The 15,006-nt window shown below is 43.0% G+C and overlaps 1 pseudogene; it reads left to right on the forward strand.

The window, feature by feature from the left end:
- The first annotated feature begins 2,419 nt into the window (after positions 1-2,419).
- LOC116864321 lies at positions 2,420-7,987 on the forward strand (annotated as a pseudogene).
- Positions 7,988-15,006: the final 7,019 nt, after the last annotated feature.

Here is a 15,006-nt window from a genome sequence, read left to right on the forward strand (position 1 = left end):
AAAGGACAGATGTCTTCTAAAAGCTTAGCCAGGGCAGAGGACCAGGCATGTAAAGAGACCATTATTATAAGCAGTGTCTTGGATGTGTGCACGGAGAGCTGAAGCAGGTCTTGCCGAATGAATGAATGAATGAGTGAATGAGTGAATTTGTGATTGTTTGTCCCCTTTAGACTCTGAATTCTTCAAGGTAAAGACTCGACCTAATTCATCTCTCTAACCCAGGTTTGGCCAGAGCTGGGCCCCATCTGTGTTTTTAGAGTGGAAAGCAGTTATCTAAGGGTCTCGCATGCAGCACTAGGCCCAAATTAATTCCGAGTGCCAAATTTTTCAGTTGCTGGAGTACTTGTCCTTTTCCCACTCTTTCTGAACCCACCACTTTCTGCCACGCCCCTCTGTTCTGCCCTTTGCTCCCATCTATGAGGAAGCAGTGTCCCTTATGAGGAAGTAGCGTCCCTACCTCCTCCCAGGACCCACCCTCCCAACCTCCCTCAGGCCAAGGTCGGACTAACACTCTCTGGCCTCCTGGACTCTTTCTTCTGCAGAATCTCTGCCTCAGGCATGGAGTAACCTGTGAATGAGGGCAAAGCCCAATGACCTTGCACCAAAGACTCTCCTTGTCCCACCTACTCTTCAAGGTCTGAGATAATCATTCTCCTCTTCAGTTCTAAACTTACCTCACTGCTTTTTATTTACTTCTCACAAATTGCCAAATTGCCACTCACTAAATGCAGTTTAGGTATAAGAAAAACTTAGTGGGCAGTAAGGACTTTGTTTCATCCTGTCTCCCTTTCTCACCCTTTGGTGGAGGCATAATTTGCTGTAAGTGTTTCATAGGTGAAAAAGCTGAAGCCCAGAGAACGAAACTGCCCCAAGCCCACAGCCAGCAAACAGCAAAGGACAAGTGTTTCCGCTGCCTCTACTCTCCACCTCCACCCCTGCAACGTGGTGCCCCCCAGCGCCACTCTCCCCTGCTGAGCGGATCAGTGGCTTGGGTCTTTGAAGCCCATCCTCCTGATCTCTCAGCAGGTTTTGGCACTGCTGCCTCCTTCTCCTTGTGGAAATATCACCACATCAATTGGCACAACACTACATCCTGCCACCCAGCTCCTCCCTCCCTGGCTGTCCCTCTCCTGCCCTTCTTCCTCCCATCTTCTGGAACTGGGCAGTCCTGCCAGGCTCCGTTTCTGGCTGTGCTCTCGCTGCACTCTGTTCTCTGATGATCTCATGGGTGCTTGCTTCATTAGAGCTCTGACCCTGGGCTCTGGTCCTGAGTGGGCCTCTCCAAATGCATGTTTTTCATCTTGTCCGCACCTATCACATCCAAAACCAGTCTCTTCCTTCTCTCCTCCAAGGGCTAGCTCTCTTCACTCTGCCACCCCTCTGCCCATGACTGGCTGGTAACCCTTTCTGCTTTCACTGCCTCTTGCTTGGATCTCATGGCAGCACCTTCGTGGGTCCCCTCCCGCCCTCCGGGTGTCCTTTCCAGTTGACAGCACAACACACATGACCTTGCAAAATGCTCTATGGAAAACATTCCCTTGATCATTGATTGATCAGGAATGATTTATAGAGAACTGCCACGCCAGGCACCGTACCAGCCTCTGGAGATTACCCAACTTGGCTGTATTAAATCATCCGTGATCGTCTTCCTGAACATTAAATGAAAGAAAACACAAATGAAAGATGATGCCCGCTTGCCAGCTGGAGGGAACTTAGAGGCCATCTACCTTCTTTACTGATAAGAAAGCTGGAACCTATTCACTGTTTCATCTGAGAATACCTATCGAGGGCCATCTCCAGGCCAACCGCTCTCTAGGCACTGGGGTTTAGGAGCAAACAAGACAGACATCCCCAGCCCTCAGGAACCTTGTGCACTCTTGATTGTGTATTGTACTCATGGTAAGTTTATTAATCCTTTCAACAAGCACTTCCTGAGCACCTACAATGTGCTGGCTCTTTCCAAGGAATACAGCAATGAATAAAACTGACAGAAGTCCCTGACCTCTTGAAGCTTCCATTCTAGTGAAGGGAGACAGAAAAGACGTTAAGTATATTCATAAATTCTCTGTCACATGGTGCTGAGTGCAGCAGGAGGCACGCGCTGCCTCGCTGCCCCCTGCACAAGCTCCAGAACTGTGGTCAAGCTACATAACTTTTCTGTACCTCGCTTCCCTCATCTACAAAAGGCAAAGCATAATAAGGCCCACATCACAGGGAATGTTGTGAGAAGTAAGCAAGATACTTCGGAAGTGCTTTGGACAGTCTCCAGCACACAGGATGCACTACAACATTTTACGTAAGTGTACAAAGAACGGGCAGAGGGCTCTGAGATGCCTGGAGGAAGACAGTGTATAGAGGGTGGTTGAGGAAGACTGCACAGTAAGAGAGACCAAGACCAAAGAAGGGAAGAGAACGCACCATGCAGACAACTAGCGAGTGTTGCAGGAGGAGGGAGGAGCCAGCACAAGGCCCCAGCAGCGAGGAGACCAGTGTGGTGAGAGCAGATGAACCAGGCAAAGCAAGGAGAAAAGGAAGGCAGACAGGCATGGAATGGGGGAGCTGGAGAACCCCATGGGGCTTGGAGTCCATTTTGGCTTTTATGCTAGTGCACCAAGGAGTCTTGGGAGAGCGTTCACCTGGGGAGGGATGGGATCTGTTTTGTGTTTCAGAAGCACCACTGTAGCTGCTCTGGGGAGAGACTAACTTCAAGGGGGCAGAATCAGGACACTAGTCAAAGAGGCTTTTGCAAGAACCCAAGGAAATAAGGGGCTCGAGTAGGATGGTGAGGTGTGGTTAGGATCCAGATATATTTTGCAGGTCGATGTTCTGTAGTTTTGGGTGTAAGTTTGAGAGAAGAGTCAGGGAATGTAATAAAGGAGAAGTACCAGGTACTATGAAAGCACAAAGGAGTTCTGGGAGAGGACTAGAGAAAACAGACACGGAGAAAGGCCCCGGGGCAGGAATTCGTAAGGAAGAGCCCTGAAATGTGGGGTCTGAGATGACCATTCCATTTAAACATCAGCCTCCTCAAGTCAGTTATTGCTCTAATGCTTAATCCCTTGACTTCCCAGAATATATGGAACAACAGCCAAAGCAAGCCTGTGGATGACATATGGTCTCTAGGAAAAATGGGTTATTGCACTAACGTGATTGTCTGTCTCCCCCTGCTGGCCTTCCTTGTATTTCAGCTTACCTGCTGGCTGTTATTTGCTGGGTATTCTGATGCTATGCTTACCTTGAATATTTGCCATAACTTTCCTTTACATATTCAGTTTTTATAAGAGCATTTTAGATAGATTCAGGTTTATAAAAATTCTATTTTTGCCTTAAATTGCAAGATGTTAATTGGAAAAATCATGATGTCAATTTCAACGCCATCATCACCACCACCACCACACCCATCATCTACTTCTGTCCTGTGATTTTCTCTGCATTTTCTCCTGCATTATCTCATTGGATCTCATATCCTCTCCGTGCGGTAGGTAAGATGTTATTCCCATTTTTTACAAGAAAAACGTGAGGCTTGGAAAGGTGGGACTTTCTGCTTCAGGACTAAGGAATGTTTTGCCATGAATCCAATCTTCTTGTCACTGGACAATGTGCTCCATATGACTGGAGACCTTGGATAACATGAAAACCATAGACAGACACCATCATAACACTTCTTAAGATCTTATTTAATGTTTTCCTCATCTCCCTAATGATAGGGACTATTTATTGCCTTCTAAAGCCACACCAGGCACAGCACTAACCATAGGAGGTACACTAGGCCATTTCATACCCTCCACATCCCTATGAAGTAGCTGTCTTTACAAACTCCGTTTTACACATGCATTCTGAAGAGCAGACAGGAATTGACTTGCCCATGGTGCCTGAGCTGTTCACTAAATGTCAGAGCTGAGATTTGAACCTAGTTCCAGAGTTTCTACCATTTTCTCCCTGTCACCGCCACCCCAGCTTTCTCCTCCTGTCTGGACATCTGAGACTACAACCACCTTGTCCTATATAGAGCATGACTCGGGGCATTTCCTTCTCTTTCCCCCCTCTCAGGAAGTGTTGCACCTCCTCCCTCCGTATGGTCTTCAACTCAGAGAACTTTGAGTGTTAATTAAATGTGACCGTGGAGCCCCTGGGTGGCTCAGTCCATTAAGCACCTGACTCTTGATCTCAGCTCAGATCTTGGTCTCAGAGTTGTGAGCTCAAGCCCCACGTGGGCATAGAGCCTACTTAATAAACAAACAAATCAATGACCTTGTGTTCACTCATGGGACTATTTAGTTTGGGTGCCTACAGTGTGTTCTGAGACTTGTTATAGCTGTCAGGCAAGCAGGTAGGTGGGTAAGTACAGTCCTCAAGGTAAGTGATCTGAACCTCACGTAATTTCTGGGATATTTCTGGGAAATCTCTCTTAACTAAGCATCAGAAGACTCACATTTAAGATCTAAACTTTGTTAATGATCTGTCTGACCTTGGACAGGTCTTTCTACCTCTCTGGGCTTTCTGTTTCTCATCACAAAACAGGAATACTCATTCTAGTCACAGAGTGCTTCCGAGGACCAAATGCATGTAAAAGCTACTGGCAACTAGAAAGTGCTGCATGATAGACCTCTTCTGTGCCCATTTATTAATACCTTCCTACAGACTCAAATATGATTAAGCATTGGGCTTTGGAGTCTGACTTTTTGGGTTCACGTCCAAGCTCCTGTGTTGGTGTTGGTGTCCTTGGGTACTTTATTTAATCTTTTTTTTTTAAATATTTATTTGTGTATTTTAGTGGGGAGGGGCAGAGGGAGAGGGAGAATCTCAAGCAAACTCTCTACTGAGTGTGGAGCCCCACAGGGGGCTTGATCTCACTACCCTGAGATCATGACCTGAGCCAAAGCCAAGAGTCAGACGCTTACCCAGCTAAACCAACCAGGCACCCCTTTATTTAACCTTTCTAAGCTTTGTTCCTCCCTTTTTCCTTTTTAGAAGGAATCACAATACCGGACACTGCAGGATTGTGGCAAGGATGAAGGGAGATAATAAGACTATTGAGGAGTCAACACTGGGCGGTCCTTGCTGTTTGGCTATTATCCTCATGATTTGGATATTCTTCAAGGTCCTGTGTTGGACTACAGGAAAAGACAGAATCCCTGGAGAGGTGGCTGGACAGGGAGGAAGAAAGGGAAGGGAGCTGATTCCTAAGAACGCACTCTGTGTCATTCCTTTACCACGTGCTCTCAACTGCATTATTCATCAGAATATATGGATAAGAAAACTTAGATTAACTGCTAAGTTTTGAAAGTAAACATTTCCATTGGCCATTAAAGAGATTTCTAAGTCATCCAAAGAAGTTTTTTGGGGACTGTGCTGTCAGCAAGAGTCTGGCTCAGAGAGCTACCAGGTCTGGGAGAGTCACCTTTGAATGGGGGAGTCTATGCTGCAGATAGGTGACTGAATTTAATCTGTGTCACACAGACACAGATTCTGGAGACAGAGCAAGACCAAGGGAAAAAGTGTTCTTCTGAGCTCTAGGACTGGTACCAATTTCCAGCTTCAATATTCATCTCCCTTAAATCTGTATACTACCTGTTACATATATACATATTTTTTTAAAGATTTTATTTATTTATTTGACAGAGATCACAAGTAGGCAGAGAGACAGGCAGAGAGAGAGGAGGAAGCAGGCTCCTTGCTGAGCAGAGAGCCCAATGCGGGACTCAATCCCAGGACCCTGGGATCATGACCTGAGCCGAAGGCAGAGGCCCAACCCACTGAGCCACCCGGGCGCCCCACATATATACATATTTTTTAATTTTTTATTTATTTTTTCTACCAAGCTACATTAAGTTTTGTTCTGTTTTTGTTTTCTTTTTCATTTTATGTGGAGATGATGAATTTTAATCAACCACTGAGCCTTTCTGGACTTGAATAACAGTGGGAAACTGTAAAATATTGGATTTTGGAATAACAGATTTTCTCTGCTATAAGTGGCCATTAATTGTTAAATGTATCATCATTAAATAACAGCTTTTCAGAAAAGACACCAAATTTAAAATACTCTGAACTTCTGAAATGTGAAAAATGAAAAATGAATGAGCTTCTTGGATTTGAAGAAATGGGTAAGAGCTTATCTTTGTTTGCATTTTAACTTTCCAGAATATTCTTATATCCAACTTCCATACACTTGGGTCACAAACTCAGCCAATACTCATCCTCCTCTTTTCTGGGTTTTCATCCACTGGCCCTTACTGAAAAATAGCCATTAGTCTTCAGTAAAGAAAAGACATTTAAAAAAACAAAGCACACAGAAAACCTGACCACCTGCCCTTCCAATCAACCCCAATATTTGCAGTAGATCCAGTAAACAGCTCCCAGCAAGGTGCCTTTAATGACTCAGAAAATGGAAGAGCCCAAATCTCTGACACTCAGCCTTGCTTCTCCTGACTTTCTTGAAAATCAGATGATAGCCATGTTATAACTCAAGAACTCAAAATGGTTTTCTACAAATCCATTTAAACATCAATAGTGTTTCTTACAAATCCCCCTGATGTGACATTGAATACATTAACTACTCAAGGATATACTACAGCCCCATAACCAAACACAAGATACATTTATCACCATAATCAGATGTCAGGCTTTAGGTGGGTAATATCTCAAACTACCAAGGCTCAGAATTATCTTTTGGTAAATAGGGGGAAAGAGTCCTCAGGTTACAAGTAGCTGAGTTACAAACACCTTACATATACAAGTCAGCCAGTGCTTGATGGTACGGAAGACCCCATCTCACAGAACCCCATCTCACCATCACACTGAGTCCCTGGGAGCGAGCAGGGCTTTGATACCAGAATTCAAGGATGAGGCACTGTTTTCACCCAGCATCTTCACAACAAGCCTGAAAGAGACCAGCTCTCTCTGTATTATACTGATGAGGAAACATTCCATGAGGAAATGTATCCTTGTGCTCAAAGTTATACAACTTTAATAACAGAGCTAGGACATGATGCCAAGTTAGGATGACCACCTGTCCCATTCGCCTGGGACTGAAGGGGTTCTCGAGATGAGGGGCTGTCAGTGCTAATGTTGAAACAGTCCTGGGCAAACTAAGGCAAACTGGCCAGCCTGTATACAAGTCCAGTGCTCCTCCTGCTAAAAGGGACTGCTATGAGGTGGCCTGGTCCTCCAAGTTGTGTTAACAATATGAGAATTTCAAATGGCTGGTTAAAAAGCAATCTTGTAAAAAAAAAATAATAATAATAATAATAAAATTAAATTAAAATAAAAATTAAAAAGTAAAAAAAAAAAAAAAGCAATCTTGTGTGCCCCTCCTCCTCAGCTAGTCCCATTATGGTGGCCCACAGCACTGCATCACAACTGGTGATACTGAACCAGGCTATGACCTAGATTTATTTTGTATATCTAATCATTACACTGGGGATTTAGAAAAGGTGCTTATTCCTAAAGGACTAATCATGGACAGAACAAAATGGCTTATACTTGAAAATCTGTGAAGATAGGAGGCTATCACATGGCAGCCCAGATGGGGTATCCGCATGCCCCAGGGGAGCTATAAATTCTCTACTGACTTGCTGGATTATGACAAAGCACTGAACAGAAATAGTAATATATCCATCCCCTGACTGCAGATTTTATGAGACGGAAGAGCTATGGTAATGACCATTCAGTTGGGGCAATAAAATAAATTTATGGAGACGATTTTGCAACTTCAACTGGAAGGAATGTCTTGGTTGCTATAGACACAACTGGCATTGGCAAAACAATGCAAATCTTGCTTTCCTGAGTCAAGCCATATAATTCAAAGATGGTCAGCATTGCCAGTTTGCTGATGAAAAAGCTCCCCAAAACTATTGGATATAGACTGCACTGTGTTGGGTATGAAATTCCAGGCTGATTTGTTGGAGAATGTGTCCTTGACTACAATTAAAACATCAAGGATTTAAATCATGTTTGTGTCATTAGCAAAACTGGAAAAGCCAAATAATAAGCCTAAATATAGAGCTCAGGTCGGGTGGTAGAGATTGGTAACATCTGGAGTCCCATTGCCCCCTCACCAGTAAAACTGTCAGATGGTCGTGTTCTGTGGCCATCTGCATAGTAGAGCTTTCTGCATATACCTTCTAACAATTTTATCACTAGAAATACCAGTGGCCACCATCCTGAACTCACTCTTTGGTCTGAGCTGATAGGCTATCTGTTCCCTTTGGGGGGATTGTTGTTTGACTTATGAACAAAAAGCCTTTAACAACAAAACAAAACACTTCTTTAAAAAACATTTAAAGAGAAGATATATTGCTTTATGAAATGTTCTATTAATTTTTATAGTCATGAATTCATGAAAAGAACAGGCGTAATTGAACACTGTTAATTATTACACCACTTCAAAGAGTAAGAAGTAGTCAGTTTTCTTATTTGACAGTGTCTAAGCAGTATTATCACAAACTGAATCCTGTTTCCTGGAATTATGTTAGGAGGATTTCAGTGATATTAACTGAATTTTCTCATTTGTTGAGACTATTTCCAGTGAATCTTCTCTATGGTTCCTTTAAATATTAATCAGTATATTCCAAAAACCTTTATACATTTTTGAAATTTTCAGGGCAGAATCCTTAAAGACCACCTCTTAAATCAACAACAACAACAACAACAACAAAACTTTTTTTTTTTTTACACTGTCCATTGATAAGCTACACATTGAATGGCAGGGGACAGGACTAGGTGGGGCAAATGTGATACCCAGGGAATTGCAAGGTCCAGAGAGTGACACCTCCCTGAATTTTGTGCCCTCAGTGACTTTTTACTTCAGCCTCATCCTGACTCTGCCAAGTAGAACAGACATGGATAACTCTTTACCTGGCTCCCAGTGTCTTATTCATTTTTAAGTTTCTGATTGAAAATAAAGGTGTGCATGTCCAGTTGGGTAACATTGCATGAATTTAATGTCTCACTTGGCTTAAATTAACTCAAGAGGAAAACCCCATGTTGATATCTACATTTTCAAACACTTTGTCATTTATGAAGAGTTCCATCTACTTCTACCAACTTTTTTTTCTTCCATACATAATTCAAATAAAATATATTCCTATAAACTATTTTTAAACTACATATTGACATTTCTATTCAATTCAAAGATTAGATTCTATTTTAAACCACAATGACCAGAGACCTCTCTACCCCAATACATCCCAGTTTATAGAAATAACACAATTTTATTGATCTCGTCTGATAATTTCAAACACATGGGTGAAGGCTTTGGAGGACACCTTGAAGAATATATCTGGGTTTTCAGTAACAAGATTGCTCCTGACTACCAGGGATCAGAACAGCGGAGTGCCAGGAATGTCAGAGCTGATGGTCTTTCTCCTGAGTTCTCAGATGAGCAAAGTGCAGTTAGATGGACAATAAGCATGATAACAGACATCTGTTATCCAAACATATTTACCTCCAAACATGCACAGCCTCCCACTGCAGACAGACTCTTCTAATATAGTTACTTTAAAAATAGTGGTGACTGAATGAATAAAGAGTAAATCGATTATTTAATAGTGAAGGTGAAGCAGCCAGCAAAGCCAAGTCTGAAAGAGGAAACTGAGACACAGAAGCAAGAATCAAACAGGTGCAAATACAGGGAGAGGGGAGCCAACACTTTCTGAACTTCTATGACAAGCCAGGGTTGAGGATAAAGCAGACCAAGTTTTGCAACCTGGCATGAGATTCATGGTGAACATGGTCGGGGATGGGGAAAGGGATTTGTTGTCCTTTGCCTGTGACTTCCATCTCTGGGTCTGAGGCTACTCCTGGAGTTTCAATGTCTTTCAGCAAAGGGAAGGAGGTAAAATGGAAAATCTGGGGCAAATGGCTTTGTCTCTAAGATGATCAGGCAATTATATTAATCATGTCTATTTATATCCCAGTGGTCAGACCCAGACCCAGCTGGCAATGTATTTTGTGGTCGAGAAACCATGTTCCCAGTTAAGAATGGGGGTGGGAGAATACTATTTAAAAGAAGAGGAAATAATGGGCACTAGACGACAGTCAGCAATCTCCGCCATTCCCCTTTGTGGGTTCTTCGGCTTTGTGAGAAGAAAAGGAGACAACAAGGGAGGACCACCTCGACTCCTAGGCTACTGCCTACAACTCAACACCCACCCGCCATGACTCCCAGGGGAAGGACTGTTTCCTCACTTATTAAGCAAAGGCGCAGACTCACTGCTCTGCAGCAATAATGTTCCATAATTCTTTCATGATTCTGTAGTAAGTTATTACAGAAACGTCTACTTTGTTACTTTCATTGTGGAAGCATTTGACATAATAATGGTCATGGGTGACACTGAAAAAATAACCCATCTTTACAATTACTATTCTGACAGCACAGACTCAATGACTCATCCCCGTGTTCCAGAAAGCTGACAACAGAAGGGACACCTAACACACCACCACACAGAGCTTCCTTCTTCCCCCCTCACCAGTCCAACCAAACAGTGCCTGAAGAAGTTTCCAACTTCCATGGCCATGAGCCAGACAAAGTCAGGACACTGGGCAACACAGAGTAATCTGAGACTTAGTGGCTCCCGAAGGGGCTTTTCTCCCTCCAACAGCCAATGTGGATCTTATTCTACCCATTCAGGGAAATTCCTGGAAGGCAACTCTGAGGAAACTGGACGGATTATTGTGTCATCCACAAAGGGAGATTTATTTCATTCCAAGTGAAGTCTTGGGTTGGCTATCCCGTTTCTTCTCAGTCTTACCCTTTCCAGTGTTCTTTCTGTTTGCTCGTTACACAGGAGACAGCATCTACTTCCAGCACCTTTTTCCTCTGGTTTCACTTACCAAAAAGAGCTGCACACCTTTATTATCACCAGAAAGCAAAGGTTGGGTTGGCAACACCAGAGGAGCCTGGTGAACTTCTGGTCAGCTTGAAAAATGAAAGTTACGAATGTCAAATTCTTAGACTTGGGGTTGTGTGGAGGTTGGGGGGTTCCTGTTGATATTGTTAGTCAACATCCAGCTTGGGATGGGAGAACCCTGCTGGTTGGAAAGAGGGCCATCCCTACCCTCTTCTCCATTGCCCCTGGCATCTCAGCTTCTAAACCAAGTAGGCTTGTCAAGGAATTTCCTCCGGAATAAAAGCAGTTCCAGCCTTTTCTTTCTTAATTAAAAAAAAAACAAAAACAAAAAAACAAAAAAAACTACAGAGGCCTGGGTGGTTAGTGGGTTAAATCCTCTGCCTTCAGCTCAGGTCATAATCCCAGGGTCCTGGGATTGAGCCCCGAGTCGGGCTCTCTGCTCAGCAACGAGCCTGCTTCCCCCTCTCTCTCTGCCTACTTGTGATCTCTGTCAAATAAATAAATAAAATCTTTAAAAAAAAAAACCTAACCTTAATAGAGAGCTCTTACTATATGTTAAGCACTATTCTGAGAGTTGTATACCTATCATCTTGTTCAATGCTCAAAACAACCCAAAGAGATAGGCACTATTATCCCCTCACTTTATAGGTAGAGAAACTGAGCTTTGTTCTAAGCATTTTACATGGATCAGACCATACCACAGAGGGATCTGCACAGCCATGAACCTAAGTCTAGTGAGCCAAGGAGGCAGGTGCTGCACTTGACATGCCACCCACCATGAGCCATCCACCATGAGCCACCCACCATGTCATCCACCGTATGCTATCCATCACACCCTCTGGTTACAGCAGAACCCCCTTATCCATGGTTTCAGTCACTCTAGTTGACCACAGTCCTGAAGCAAGTGATCCTCTTCCTGACCTATTGTCAGAAGGTCAATAATAGACCTCACTTCATCTCATTACACAGGCATTTTGTCATCTCACATCATCGCGACAGGTGCAAGTACAATATAATAAGGTATTTTGAGAGAGAGACCATATTCACGTAACTTTCATTACAGTATATTTATAATTATTCTATTTTATTCATAGTTATTGTTGTTAATCTCTTACTGCCCTGAATTTATAAACTGTACCATAGGTACATGTAGGAAAAACATTAATGGACATAGGGCTCAGTATTATCCACAATATCAGGCATCCACTGGGGGTCTTGGAACATATCCCTCACAGAGAAGGGTGGAGAGCCTACTGTACTGCTATTCCCAAAAGCAGAACTGGCACTGACAAAGTAACAGTGAAGTGTCCTCAGGGCAAGAACTCCTCCTCTATCTGACCAGTCTGTGCAGTAATTCTGGGTGTTGTTCTTGGCTAAGCAGCTTCCAGTTTTCTTGCCCTCATGAAGAACCTATAAGCTGCTGATATTGTCTAGAAATTTATTTCCAGCCAGAGTTGCATTCTGTTTTTGTGGCTGAGATCACTGGCTGAAGAAGTGCCTGATACAACACATTAATTTTCTCTTCTCTGCAGGTCTGCATTGTGCATCAAGCCTTTAAATGGTGTTTCATATCTGTGTACCTCATTAAGAATCACACAGTGCACTATGTTATCACATTAAACTCCTGGCAGGTCTCTTACAGGACTCTCTGGCAGGTCTCTTACCTCTCCTACAGGACACACTCAGTAAACAAAATCTTAAAAAAAAAAAAAAAAGGGTGTCTGGGTGCCTCAGTGGGTTAAAGCCTCTGCCTTCGGCTCAGGTCATGATCCCAGGATCCTGGGATAGAGCCCCACATCCGGCTCTCTGCTCAGCAGGGAGCCTGCTTCCTCCTCTCTCTCTGCCTGCCTCTCTGTCTACTTGTGATCTCTGTATGTCAAATAAATAAATATAATCCTTTAAAAAAAAAAAAGACACACTCAGGATGATGATACATCCTGTTTCCAGCTGCCCAGCTCCTCTGGTCGTGGGATGGGGTGCATAAGAGCACTTAATGCCTTTGGCGGTGCATCACTTACTTGATTCTCTTCAAACCCAGAAGTGACTGTGAGGTTTTGTCCAGCTTTATTGAGGTATGATTAGCAAAAGAAAAAAAAATTGTATGTAGGGGTGCCTGTGTGGCTCAGTCAGTTAAGCAATTGCCTTCAGCTCAGGTCATGATCTCAGGGTCCTAGGATCAAGCCCCATATCAGGTTCCTTGCTCAGCAGGAGGCTGCTTCTCCCTCTCCTTCTGCCCCTCCTCCCTCCTTGTGCTCTCTTCCCCCTAAATGAATAAATACTATCTTTAAAAAAATTATATGCACTTAAGGTATACAACTGATATTTTGATATAAATATGCACTGTGAAACAATTACAATTAAGCTAATTAACATATCACCTCACATAGTCATGTGGATGTGTGTGATATGAACACTGGAGATCTACTCTCTTAGCAAATTTCAAGTACACAATACAGCATTATTAACTGTAGTCACCATGCTGTACATTAGGTCTCCAAAACATATTTCTTCTATAACCAAAAGTTGAGACCCCTGACCAAGTTTGTCTCCCTTTTTCTCCTACCTCCAGCCCCGGGAAACCACCGCTCTGTTCTCCGTTATTGTGAGTCTGACTTTATTTTAGATTTCATACATACATGCAATCATCTGGTATTTGCAGAGGTAACTTTTTTAAAAAATGATTCCACAAAGTCTTTCATTATTCTTTTATTGTTTGTGTAATTTATGTCTATTTTAGGTATATTTTGAACCTGAGATTCACAGAAGCCATGAATATGCCCAGTGGGTCACTGTGTGTTAATTCCATCATTTCCACTACCTTGGGCTGTCTGCCCTTCGATCAGAAGATGAATGGCACTGTGCATCTATGCGAATCAAGTTTAAGGATAAATGCCTTGTCAGATACCAGTTCAAAGTCTTCTATGTTTTGTGCATGTGAGCTGAAAGCCAGCCAACCGCTGCCTCTCGGGGCAGCACACCCAGCTACTGAGTTCCTGAATAAGTTGTTTCAAAAGATGTATGTTAAAAATGACAACTCTTACTAGGATAAATAAAATAACTGCTTTATTATTTAAAAAAAAAAAAACCTGTGGGAAAATGCCTGGGTTAGCACTGCATTCACATAATGCCTTTCAAAGTTAGAGCATACTCTAGGTTGACTTTAACATTCTATAAATGTCATACAATTTTCATTTGCCATGCGTAACATTTATCCTTGGCTTTAAAAAAATCAACCTTCTGAGTAGTATGGATCCTACCTGAGAAACTCAAGTGACAGTCTTGGGAATTGTTTTAAGGAGAAATGAGATGCCAGGAAGTAAATCAAACACTGTTGCTGCTGGTTATCAAGGAGTGTGCAGACACGGGTTGAGCTTGTTTCCAGCAAGAGTTTTATATATATGCATGTGTTTAGGTGTGTGTGTCTTCTTTCAAGTATTCAAGCTAAAATTTCAGAACTGTATTTGAAAGAGTGTCTCAAATATTGAAAGGTCAAGAAACACTGTAGAAGGAAAACAGTGGGCCTTCGGAAGTGAGAAGGGGGATCTTGGGTCCTGGGTCACAGCCTTCGGGTTACGTATGATGGTGGTGGTACAAGTTGGGATGGTAAGAGCATATTCTAGAGCAAGCATGAATGGAGTGGGGAGACAGGGAGCAGCAGGTTGGTGAGCAAAATATGACGCTGTGAGCAGTCAGTAATTCAGCGAGGATGTCACTTATAAGAACAGGGCTATGAAGGATGTATTCATGTATGTAGGGCAGAAAAGTCCTTAGGACTAAAGATGGCTGCATGGTCATGGTCATGCACAGATACCCAAAGTTGCAGAGAGACAGGCAGGGATGGACATCATAGGAATGAAGATACAGAGATGACATCCAAGGAAAGAGTGCCCCTGCCCCCTGACACCCCCAGAGCTCACAGGATTGCTCTGTGCACAGTGTGAAAACCTTGGGACCAGCCTCCTTTTAGTCTCCACCAGCTTTAACTTGAACACTCAAATGAGTCTTCTTAGGGAAAGCCTCTTGCAAACTGACTGCTAACTCTATCTGTTTCATCTGTGGAAGGGGATGTAAAGAACCAAATTTTTCTGACACTTCAAGGGGTATCCTGGGCAAGAAGAAAGATACATTAGAGAATCCAGAAATCAGCAAGCAAGCT

This window comes from Lontra canadensis, unplaced genomic scaffold (assembly GCF_010015895.1).
Source record: "Lontra canadensis isolate GAN:19392208 unplaced genomic scaffold, GSC_riverotter_1.0 scaffold1, whole genome shotgun sequence".
NCBI lineage: Eukaryota > Metazoa > Chordata > Mammalia > Carnivora > Mustelidae > Lontra > Lontra canadensis.